Source organism: Sinohyriopsis cumingii, chromosome 11 (genome assembly GCF_028554795.1).
Source record: "Sinohyriopsis cumingii isolate HCF-2022 chromosome 11, ASM2855479v2, whole genome shotgun sequence".
NCBI lineage: Eukaryota > Metazoa > Mollusca > Bivalvia > Unionida > Unionidae > Sinohyriopsis > Sinohyriopsis cumingii.
In genome coordinates, this window is record NC_142971.1 from 106,473,956 (window position 1) to 106,486,268 (window position 12,313).

Sequence of the window (12,313 nt, forward strand, 5' to 3'; positions counted from 1 at the left end):
GAACTTTCGTAGTTTCAAGGTCTGAAAAAGAAAGCTAAAATGCTGAGTAATTGTCCAGACCCTTGAGATTATAATATAAACAACATGACATAAACAAGATGACGCCATTGCTTACATTTTTAATCAAACTGTTTTATTCTTTAACGAATAATATTTATATATAGTACATATAAATTTAATTTAATACATGCATATACAAAACTGGATCTTAAAGATGCATATATCTCTATTGAAAACTATATCAAAAATTTATGAATAAACCGAGATAAACAGTTTTATAAATAATTGTATTATGTATAATGCACATTGTTTTTAATTTTTTTTTTTTTTTTTTTTTTTTTTTTTTTATAAATTGCCAACTTTTTTTATTACAATAATTATGATATGAAAGAGAAATGCATATATGCAGTGAATATCAGTTCTCTTTTCAATATATATCTTTTACTTCTTCTTCTTTGGTGTTTGTTTCACTGGCACAGGAGCTACAGGTGCTCCATATTTAGCTTGGGAGATTTTGTTGATGTAGTACAGAGCTACCATGGAAAATATAAAACATGTTGTTACACACACTCTGTGAACTAGACCTGAGGCAGCCATGGCAATCACCAAGCGAAAAGTTACTTCTGGAAAAAGTTTAGCCTGAAACTGAGATCCAAATGTCATGGTGTCAAAATTGGCAATGGCAGTTAGAACAAGAATAAACAGGAATGAGCCTAGAAGACCCCCAACAATGGTCATGTATTCTGTGGCAGCCAGCTGATTGCGGAACATCTGCATCCCAGCAAATAGTACAACTGTCAGGGTTGTTGACAGAACAAAAGAGGGCTTACTGGAGACAACCATGTTTCTATAAAATTTTATACCGGTACGTGGATTCTGATAGTGCCAACCAGCTTCCGGTACGACCAATTGTTTTTAAAAGTAATATATTTTACCTAGAAATATTAGCGACAAATGTTCGGGATTTCATCAGAACACAAATTTTATAATAAAAAATTATGGTGTGCTTAATACTAATAAAGATAAAATAAAAACATTTTATATTAATAATTAATCATAATGTATTGAGAATTAATTTAAAATGCCCCTACATTTTTAAGGTATTAGTAAACTTATTTGTATGACATTAGTTTATACTTTCACTAGTAAAGTTATTCTGTAAATTAGAATAATATAACAATATTTTAGCTCATTGAAAACAGGGGACATAATTAAAAAAGGTGTATTAATGATAATCGAATAGAGTTTTAGAATTTAGACCATTTAGATATACCGTATTTAGACTATGAATCATATATATGTATGCAAATACATACATACATACCTACATACATATATATATATATATATATATATATATATATATATATATATATATATATATATATATATATATATATGCACCTTATGCATCTGGAGGTGACATGCGACTGGAATAGATCTGGCTTCACTTCATCTTCCCATATAATTACTTAAAAGCGCCTCCTCCCTTAAGCGTCCAAATTAAGCATCAGGCGTTTTCACGTGAGGTTTCTATGGAATAACCGGCATTTGTGTTCAGAATGTAAAAATTTGTATTGTAAAGATATGAAATATAAATGATTGACCGAACCTAATCATAAGTACTAGGTCTAATGAATTGCTATTCCTAACGGTGATATTATGAGCTATACTCCACTTGAAGCATGGGGCTGGTTCCATGTGGAAGAGAAAGTTCCAAGCAATTATGAGTTATAATCTTTTCGCGAATGGATCATGCGGTTTAATTATTTTATCAGAATTTGTATCAGTTGCGACTCTGGAAAGTGTAGTTCACACCAGACAAACAAGGCTTACCTTTATTTCACCGATTGAAAGATATTTCAATCATAATTTCATTCATTCCGTTTCAACAAGGAAGAAAACACTTCACAAAGGAGCAAATAAAAAGCAAACACAAAGGAAACTAATGATACTATGATGCATGTAGTTGTTAACAAAAGTGGAATTAGGCAATTTCTTTAATATTAGTGTTAATAATTATTATTCCCAAAATTTTCTTCTTCTTTTTCTATCATTTCATTCATTATCATTGGCTCAGGCGGACAACCAAATTTGATTTTAGATGGTCATTTAAAGTTCAATTTAAAAAACAAATGTGTAATTAAAAAACCATCACACGACACTGTGTTTCCGGCATTATTAATTGGCTCTCAAGCGGGGAATTGAACCCCAGTCTTTCATGTGACAGGCAAACATACTTGCCATGATAATTGGATAACTATGTGTGTGTGTGTGTGTGAATGTGCGAGTGGAATATTATATATTGGTATAAGGTTCAAATGGTATTCTTCTTCACCCATACTTATATCCTTTGTAGTCAAAATATTATCAAATTTGAGTAAGATGTATGTTGCAACATGATACTCCATGTATTTGAATCAGTATCATCGAATTTTGAATAGATATATGAACACACAACCTTTATTTAACAAACTAATAAAAGTTCCAGGACAAACGTTATCAACAAGAGGTGGGTAGTGAAACAATCCTGACTACCTGTCATCTTATATTCTTAGAAAGTGTATTTGCACATATCATTAATGTCTGAGATAATGTATAATCTCCTTTTATTGTTAACATTCCCTTCGTGTTGGAAAGTTGTACCTCTGTTTCCAATGCAAATAATAGTAACTCCAGTAATAGTTTTTGATATATGACCCTTGCACAAAGGAAAAATAATTTGATACAATATGTAAAATCATATAAAAAATGATTTCTTTAAATATTTATCATCTGGGTCAAGATGTTTGAAGCCTATTCTGTACACGATAGGATTGTAAACGTTTATCAATTACATTCTATTTTGAGAGAGAAATATGCAATATTATCCATTTTCCCTCCAGGTTTAAGGTATTACTCATATACGTTCATAATATTGCATCACCACTGAGATGAAACTGTTCATCATCAGTGTTGAATCTTTGTATAATTTTTTAGAAATATGTAGAAATGATTGCTATTTTTGTCGTTTAAAATCGGGCGCCATTTTTTTACTACAGTATAATGGGCGCTCAGGTTAATCCTTCCGAATTCTCCCATCTTTAGTCCTATTCGTGAAATCTTTGTCATGAATTTCCCGAGTGTGTTCCCAAAACCTATAGGTAGGGGGTGAGATCCTCCGTTTTGGCAGTTGTGGTTCTACGGGACTCCAGTAAAGGTCTCAAGACCATGCAAACAGAACAAAAGTCTATAGTCATCTCAGCAGATAATTTCAAGCTAGCTAGACTAGTTACCACTGACACATTACATTTAGTACTCATAATGACTACTATAATTTTTCTCTGAAATTTAGTCAACGTTTATTGCCTTGTTATATCAGATAAATTTTATCATAGAGGGATTTAGCTGACGACACTGTCACTGTGTCGCCATCAACACAGCCATCTGCTATCCATTAGTATTGGAATTATCGAATTTCCTACTCAGTTTCATGTATCATTTTGAAATTACAAATTTCCATCCATTTTGTAGTGGTTGTGTCATTTAGATGTCGAAAAATATACTTGACACAACGACACACTTTGTTGTTAAAAAACTACACACAGTTTCGCATTCAACTTAAGCGGTTGCAGACTGTGTCGCTCAAAACGATATTCTGTGTCGCAGCCAACCTACGCGACACACTATTTACATCTGTTTCCAGACTGTGTCGCTCAAAACAAAAAACTGTCTCAGCTAACAAACGCGACACACTATTAACATCCGGATCCGGACTGTGCCTCTACCATATTTACGATTAGACTATTAAACACAAACCCGGGTCTGGTTCCGAACCTTGATTGGATGCACAAAATCATTACCACTTTGTAGTCTTATGAACACATTTTAAGAACTATTAACTTATTTTTCTGTGTACGATTAGTTTGGGAATTGGGATTATCTGTATTAGAGATTATGTGAAATGGGAAAAATATAATATTTATGCTGATTTTCACATGCAACTTATCACTGCAATATTGTTGTTATCAAGCATCTGTTCTGCATATTTGCAAATTTTATATTACACAACGTTTAGCACTAAAGGTTGTGAGAAAACACATGCAATCCCGAAAGTCAAATAATACAATGTGTTGACTATGTATATTTGTTTTGTTTTGTGCTGTTTGGATCTATATAAGAACGTTTGTGGTGAACCCACATTTCTTTACACTACAATACACTGGAGAGATCTAGTAACTGAAAAAGGCGTGAGCTGTCCATATATTCCATTTTATTTGACCTTGCGGTGAAGAGGTTTAGCTATAGTGGAGAATCCTTTGATAGTTTGCTCAATTGTTTTCAAAATGCTCTTTTGCGAGTCAGAAATATATGTCAATCGTACAATGTTCAGTTCTTTAATATGCGTGGTAAAGGCAGATATCCTTGTGAATTTGATTTGCAAGACCAAATAATGGACATTGCCAACTATTATTGCAATGGTCCGGTGTGGGACTAAATCATCATCAACTAAAATAAAATTGGAAACTTTTTGAAGATATTTGTCCAACTTTAGGATGGAAATTAAACTGATTTTGGGAACTCATTGCCTATATTGATTAGGTTTTCAGTAAATTTACCACGGCCCCTGGTAACTACAATATCTGTCGTTATCACCGTTTACCTTGGAACTTATTTATTTTTGCCATTTCATCACAATTTATCTCAGACTGTTCTCTTTCCATACAGTATATAGTATATCGGTCGAATGAACATTATACACAGTACTGCCGTCTATGCTTTTGCTCAGCTGAAATCCAGCAACTTTTCTTTGTTGTGAAGGTCCTGAAAAGAGATTTACTGATGTATTATCCTTTTAAAGTGTTGCTGTCCCACTTGATATCGTGGCTCTTTAATACCATGAGCATCATTAAAATGTTTTGTTGGTACGACATTCTTCAAAGTAATCAATAATCATGTGTCAATTATACAAATAAAAGGTGGTGTTAAATGTTTTATCTTGAAACAGCACAATCACTGACTTCGATCCCTCCCCTTCCAAGTGGATAAAACACCGAGATATATTATCATTGCGGGAAATAAAAAATGATAATTATAAAGGCACGGTATAGATTTTACCTCAAAGCAATACAGTAGTAAATTGAGGATTGATTTGATTCCTGTCAAGTGGTTGTTGAGGAAGGATAACTGAATTTCTGTACAAATGGCACACTTATAGCTACACCACAAAATCACGTCGTTTGTTTACATGGCTTTAGCAATTCCCTCGATATATTTCTGGGAGAATTTCCATTGATAAAATGTGCAGAAAATATCGTCGTAGATTGTGTACGGAAATTGATAACGTCCTGTCTGAATCAACTGTCAGGTCGTAAACTTCTCGTCTCTTTGCAGGGAGGGTTCCAACATGTTTAATAAGTTATTTATTGTTCATATTGTATGCAGTGTTGGTTTATCTGCATTAACATTTTAGTTGAACATACATTCGTCAAAGAATGGACAAATGGTTGGATGGAAAGCTATGTATGAAGAATAGAGTACAGCACGCACAAAAATTAAGATGATTTGATTAAACGATCACGAGATAAAATATACTGCATAATAGGGAAAAATATAACTGCAGCTAAAACTTTCTTTTAAATGCTACTGATTGTTCTTAACGTTCTAAAGAGCACAATATGTTCACTGATACTTCTTGCATCGAGTTATTATTCACTGCGTATATTCGCCCTCCAATGGCTTCTCCACTGTGTATTGAAGTATAGTGTGCTTCATGTGTTTGGGACTCGCATCTCCCGACGTTCAAAGGACGTCCCTGTTGTGCCTGTCCTTGTGGCATGATTCCTTGGCTAGCACAAACTTCCTTTTGCAGTCTCTTAATCGGGCCTAACCTCTAGGGTTGGAAGCGGTTTATGTGACTGGGCTCTATGTCCCGACATTCTTAGGACATTCCGGGTTTGTCCGCCCTTATGGCAGAATTCCCCGACTAGCACAATCGCACTTTAGCTGTCTCAACCCTACCTGAACGTCAGGATTGGAAGCGGATAAAAAACTAAAGTCGTTTTCGGTCATATTATTAGGTTAATTACACAATATGTGTACAATACACTAGGTGACTTATATAAAGCGCCTTCGAGCTCTGATTTATAAAAGTGCTCTCTTTATGTCACATCTACTGTTACATTCTCACCACATACTACACTAAATTAAGGCAAACCTAACATTATGAATGCAATGCAATGACAATATGAAAGAATTACTTTACACCTGATCTATACAAATATATTATAACATTAAAGCATAGAAGATTGAACGTGACAGCGCTGCATACTTGAATATGAATTACAATCAATACGTTGATAAACAATGATCTGTAGGGTATAAACAATGACATGCTTAAATAGTGAAAAACAATCTACTATAAAGACTTGTAATGAATAAAACAGAATCCTAAAAACAAAACCTATTCTATATAAGCAAAAGGAAAGAGACAAAAAAGAAAGACTTTACGTCACAAAAGTATAATTCCATTCTATATGTAGTAATAACACACTTACCAATATTATTCAAAATGCTAAATTAAGGAATTGTCATACCTTTAATTACCGCGTTAAATATCCGGATTTTAGCTCCTGTCCATAGTAGTCGTACATGTGATTACGACAGATTTTACCTTGCATATAGTCATTATATACAGCTGTTTAGTAAGATATCGTGAAGTGCATGAGCTTCTCGCCTGGTAAGCATTATTACGCCACTATCACGGTCGTATTGCTTACAATAATCAACTGCGGTAAATAAAACGTTTTGGCCACAGTCGTCTTCAGATAATACGCTTTTAGGTCTTTATTATATTGAAAACCAAAAGTTATTTAATGCATAAATTAAACAAGTGAATACGTTTAGGTCAGTTTGTGACAACATTATCTGCAGCGCCGTTGGCAGCAATACAAGTATAAAAATTCCTCCCCAATGGTGTCAATATCCGAGAGCTAGTAGTGTAGAACAATGGTGTTATACAATTGTCTCCCAATACAACAGCTGTTGTTGTTGTAGGGTTTAACGCCATTTTTCAGCACACGATAGGCTATACATGGCGGCCAGTATTAATGGTGGAGGAAGAACCCGGGAAAATCCCGGAAAGAACCACCGACCCAAGATAAACTAATGGCAAGTTTTCTCACATACCCACATTGGCTGAATCCGAAACTCGAACCCACGTAGACAGCAGTGAGATGGCAGAGATCCGTAACGGACAGCGCTTTAGATCACTCGGTTACAGCAGCTGTAGGTTGTAAGATAAACAGAGATAGAGTTTTAGTAAAACTTTATAGAAATAGATAACTGTACGATGCATAGCAACACCAGTAGCATCTTCAACTGCCTTTGTTTATTATCGACTTGTATGAAGCAATAAAGAATGATAAAGTACCAATTCTATAAACGAATCTGCAAGTGAATGTTACGATTTACACCGAATATAAACTTCAGCAGTCAACCACCATGATATATGGTGCGTTGTAATGAAGGTGAACGCCATCCAGTGAATTTTTAGAGCACCACGTTCATGCTTGAACGGGAAATCTCTGTTAAAACCAGAATAATAGTTGTGTCTGTGTCCTCGTAACAAGCAATGTTTTCCCGTAACAAGAAAAGTTTCAGAAACCTTGTAATATTAAATATACCGTTCCTAACGCTAAGCGCATATGGAATACAGTGACGACACATCTATAACCTCCATGAAATACATCTCTACATTTTGTTCGGCTTCTTCTTATCATACTTTTCCCCATGCTTTAGCTAGGCGATGCTGTGATGTTCTATGTCTCACCCACCATCAATCCATAAACCGTTCTGTTCTTCCAGCCAGCAGGCTGTATGCAACCAACATAACCTCCAACGGCTGGATGCACGTTTTCTAAGCCTAATTTATGTGATACGAATGTGGTATCGATCTGCGAAATAATTGCTTTGTGAGGGCCCTTTGTGTGTATGCTTGGTGGTGGTTGTGGGGTGTCATTCACAGTGTGCAAAAGTTGAAAGATTCAAAATCGCAATTGCAACGGCATTGTTATATATTTTAATTTTTACTAATGTGATATGTATGAACTCGTGGGTGAAAGACAGGTTGATATTCTTGCCGTCACTGGCTGCTCAAGAGAGGTTCAAGTGGAATAGCAAGTTGTTTCATAACTACTACCTTTACTATTAACATTTGGATTGTATTATTGTGTTGCTAAATGTTTTCATGTTAGATTAATACGTTTCAAGCGACAACCTCGCAATGTGCAGAAAAGAAACAGCGTTGATTCTCTAGCCATTACGGATGTCGCTATATGAAAGTATGTAAAGCTTTAACTTGCAGATAGCATAATATTGATGGTTATATCATTCCAGCTGCTCTGACATTTTGTCTTTGATGTGGATTCTAGACAGAGAAGCGATTTCGTGTACTTGAATAGAATTGTGCATAAAGTATACCATCAAGCTGTATTTAGCTCGAGTCAAAGACAAGTTGTGTACTTATCTACTTTAAGTAAGACTGAAAATGGTTTCTGTATCATATATAATCTTACAGACTAACACAGACACGTCTTTATCCTATATAATCTTACAGACTAATGCAGACTCATCTTTATCCTATATAATCTTAAAGACTAATGCAGACGAGTCTTTATCGAATATAATCGTACAGACTAATGCAGACGAGTCTTTATCCTATATTATCTTACAGACTAATGCAGACGCGACTTTATCCTGTATAATCTTACAGACTAATGAAGACGCGTCTTACATAATACCTTTTCGTTGCCGGATTCATCATATGAAACAGTTATGGTATAAATATAACGTGTATCCACAATCAACATGTCAGAAAAATGATGTATATGAAAAGTCCGATATACAGTCTTTTTCTAGAAGAGCAATTCAAAATTTACGTATACACTAGACTTATTGAAGGTACTATTTGCAAATACAGGAACGTATTAATGCTTTTTTTATTCTTTAAACAATTGATGATTTAGAGAAAATATACAATTTCAGTAGATGTAAGGAAATATATCACTATTGACAATACAATGTTTCAACTTTACTCATGCAATATTTCCTTAATTTACACTAAAAATATTAACTGACGTTAGTCAAGATTCCAGGTTCAAAAATGAGGAGATTGTTCTATGTGCGTGAGTGAATGATATCTTGTATTCACAGACGTACTAGAGGAAGAAGTTAACATTTTCTTTCCCATTAATATTTATCAAAAATGATATGTTTAGTACTAGTTATATTATTATAAAAGTTTCTTTAGCACACAAATATTTTCATATTCATTATAAGACATTTGCATCACGCATTATCAGTTGGAAGTATTGTTTCCATCATGCATTCTCAGTTGGATTTATTGTTTCCTTGGTGAAATTATTCAACTGATAATAATTACACAAGACGATAAATTTGACATTTTCTTTTAGAACGGGAGGAATGTTCACCGACAAACAATATGTTGCATTGAGAGTTGAGTAGAACGGAATAACGAGCAGTCGAGTGGAGGGAGACAGATTATAAAGTTTTCCAATGAATAATGGAATGGAAATACTGGCGGACTATCCTGTAATTATATACAATTATTTGACAAAAGTGAAACACTGGTTACAACCTCTATCAGATAATAAACACTCAGTTTGCCTATAGCGATTTGATTCTTTGATTTGCTTTTTTTTTGCATTCGCACTTGAAATTATTTGATCCTGGCAAGCTGGCAGTCCAGGTCGGTACTATATGCTTCACCCAATTTCGACTGTCATTCAATTTCGGTTTGTATTCATTAATCCTACATTTCTCCAGCGTTTTTAAATATTGCTATCATTGCGATGACAGTTAAAATCTCTGCTTAAACGCTTTGCGTATATTCAGTCAGTCTAGTTAAATGGCAGCAGTTGGATGGGCAGAATCATCACTGATAAATGGTTGAGTACACTTCGCACAGTAAACGTTTCTGTATCTTGATTATATTCTCGAAATCTTTCGTTTCAGCGACATGCTGTCTTTTTAGTTTTCAATTGATTTTGGATATGAAACCATAATATCTGGCAGTATAAAGACTCTCTAGCTTTTCTATTTATTTTTTTATAAAAAATACGTCGAGATATTCGTACGAAAACAGAGATTTTATTTCTGAAATACATACGTTACAAATAAATTAGGGTAAATAAGACTCAAAAATGACTTTCCTAAACATTGCAGATCAAACGTCTTTTTCTCAGACAGTCGGCATTATTTATTAGACAATTTCAAAACAACTCTCCGAAAGCATACTGACTTGGAGAGAAAGCTTGCTCCAATTTATTTTTGTTCTTGGATAACGCCATTTCTCAGCACTAAATAAACCAGACATGGAGGCCTATATTACAGGTGGAGAAAGAATCCAGGAAAACTCCGGCAAAGACAACCGGAACACACAGAGCTACTGGCAGCTTCTCACATCTCCAAGTTTCTGTCTTTGAGGCTAGAACCAACGCGGACAGAGGTGAGACGACATTGTTCGATAACGGTGAACGCGTTTGACGTGTCTGCCACGAGGGACGCCGATTTCCCCAAATACATGTGGATTAACAGTAAAACCATCAATAATGAGTACTGTTCTATTTCTAGCACCCTGTGTGAGCCTGATAATGTCTGTATTCTTAGGTCTAAAGCAGCATTAGAGATACACAGTCCGAACCTTAAGACTATCCGCTGTCAAAAACATTCTCGACAATAAATCAGTATCCCAACACTCTTTTACAGAAGCCATGACGCTCCATTGAGTATATAAATATGTTGGAATCCAACTCAGTATTGGAGACCTGGCAAAAGACGTCCGTGTCAGCCATATTTTGATTGTTTGTTTGAAAACAGATGACATGATGAATGGGAAACAATCTTTATATAGAGATAAAAGGATCGAAACTGTTTTGGGCTCAGCCAACCAGAACACATGTTACACTACTTGTTAGAATAGAGGATGATGTTTAGCCTGACGTTTTGTGGATGTACATTTCCATCATTAGCTAGAACGAACACGTTTACGCTGCTTGAAATATACATGTCTGACTTGAAGACATCGACATTGTGATAGGGTATGCCACAAATGCAGCCCTCTTCATACTTTATATCGTAAGGACAAAATATTCGGTTTGCAATGAAAATATAAAATAACATTCACCTATGAATGTTTGCCTAAGTGTAAGATATACGCGTATAGTGCAACAGGAAAACATTTGAAGATATTGGCAGAAAAACTTCAAAAAGAACATTTTACTTGCCTTAGTTACAACAGCTTGCCAAGATATACGACGACCTCTTTGACATCAGAAACATACTTAATCAAACAACTGGTATGTTGGAATAACGATGTATGAATGAAGTGGAAATATATGGCAAAAGATATCAATCAAGTGTTGATTCATGGATATAAGTGTTGAAAGCAATCGACTATAGAAAGAAGAAGAATGTATGGACATATCTGTAGACATTGCTTTCGCTTTCTCCACTTCACGTCTGCAAAGGCACAAAAACAAAACCAACTACTATAAGTGTCGTGTGAAGAATGTGCCCACAAAAATCAATTCATCTATCTCTATCATATTGTTGTAATTTGTTGTATGATGAAGTTGATCTTTCAAATTTAAGCTTATAACAAAATTAGGAAGGAATGGTGAGTCATTGTACAAAGTTTATATTTGCTATCTTTCTCACCCTTCTTTGAAATACGGATGCAGTATCTATGGCAACGGCATATCGTGTTATGAAGATTTTTATATTTTACTTACAAATACTGTAGCTGATATTGAGAAAAACGCATGTTTTACAATCCTGTAATATTACTTTATTGTATCTTACGTTTCCTTTTCGTCGATTTAGCTATAAGTAATTATGTCGACTTAATTACTACGAAAGGTAACATATCTGAAAAGTAAAGCCATACTTTAGTGAATAGTGGCTTCATGTCAAATGATTCACGACAGCGGTGCACAAAGTGTTAGTACTATACAATATAAGTGCAAAATATTCAATGAACGAATAATTAAATCGTAAGGAATAAACATTATCAAATTATGCAAAGGTACCAAACGTATTGTGCCAAGCGACATTAAGCCATACAAAATGTTACAATACCATATTTAACAAAACAAATCGTTACGGAATATACAACGTAAGTCCATACTTTAAAACCTTTTATATCTATTTATGTCACATGAGAATCATTTGTGACACCGTCACACAATGCTAAACGCAAGTAAATTCCGAATATATAATCTAGTACAGAGCTAATAAAGCCAAAATTAAAATA

The 12,313-nt window shown here is 34.5% G+C and overlaps 1 pseudogene; it reads right to left on the reverse strand.

Annotated features, from left to right (window-relative positions):
• Window positions 1-356: 356 nt before the first annotated feature.
• On the reverse strand, window positions 357-905 carry LOC149789228 (dolichyl-diphosphooligosaccharide--protein glycosyltransferase subunit KCP2 pseudogene; annotated as a pseudogene).
• Window positions 906-12,313: the final 11,408 nt, after the last annotated feature.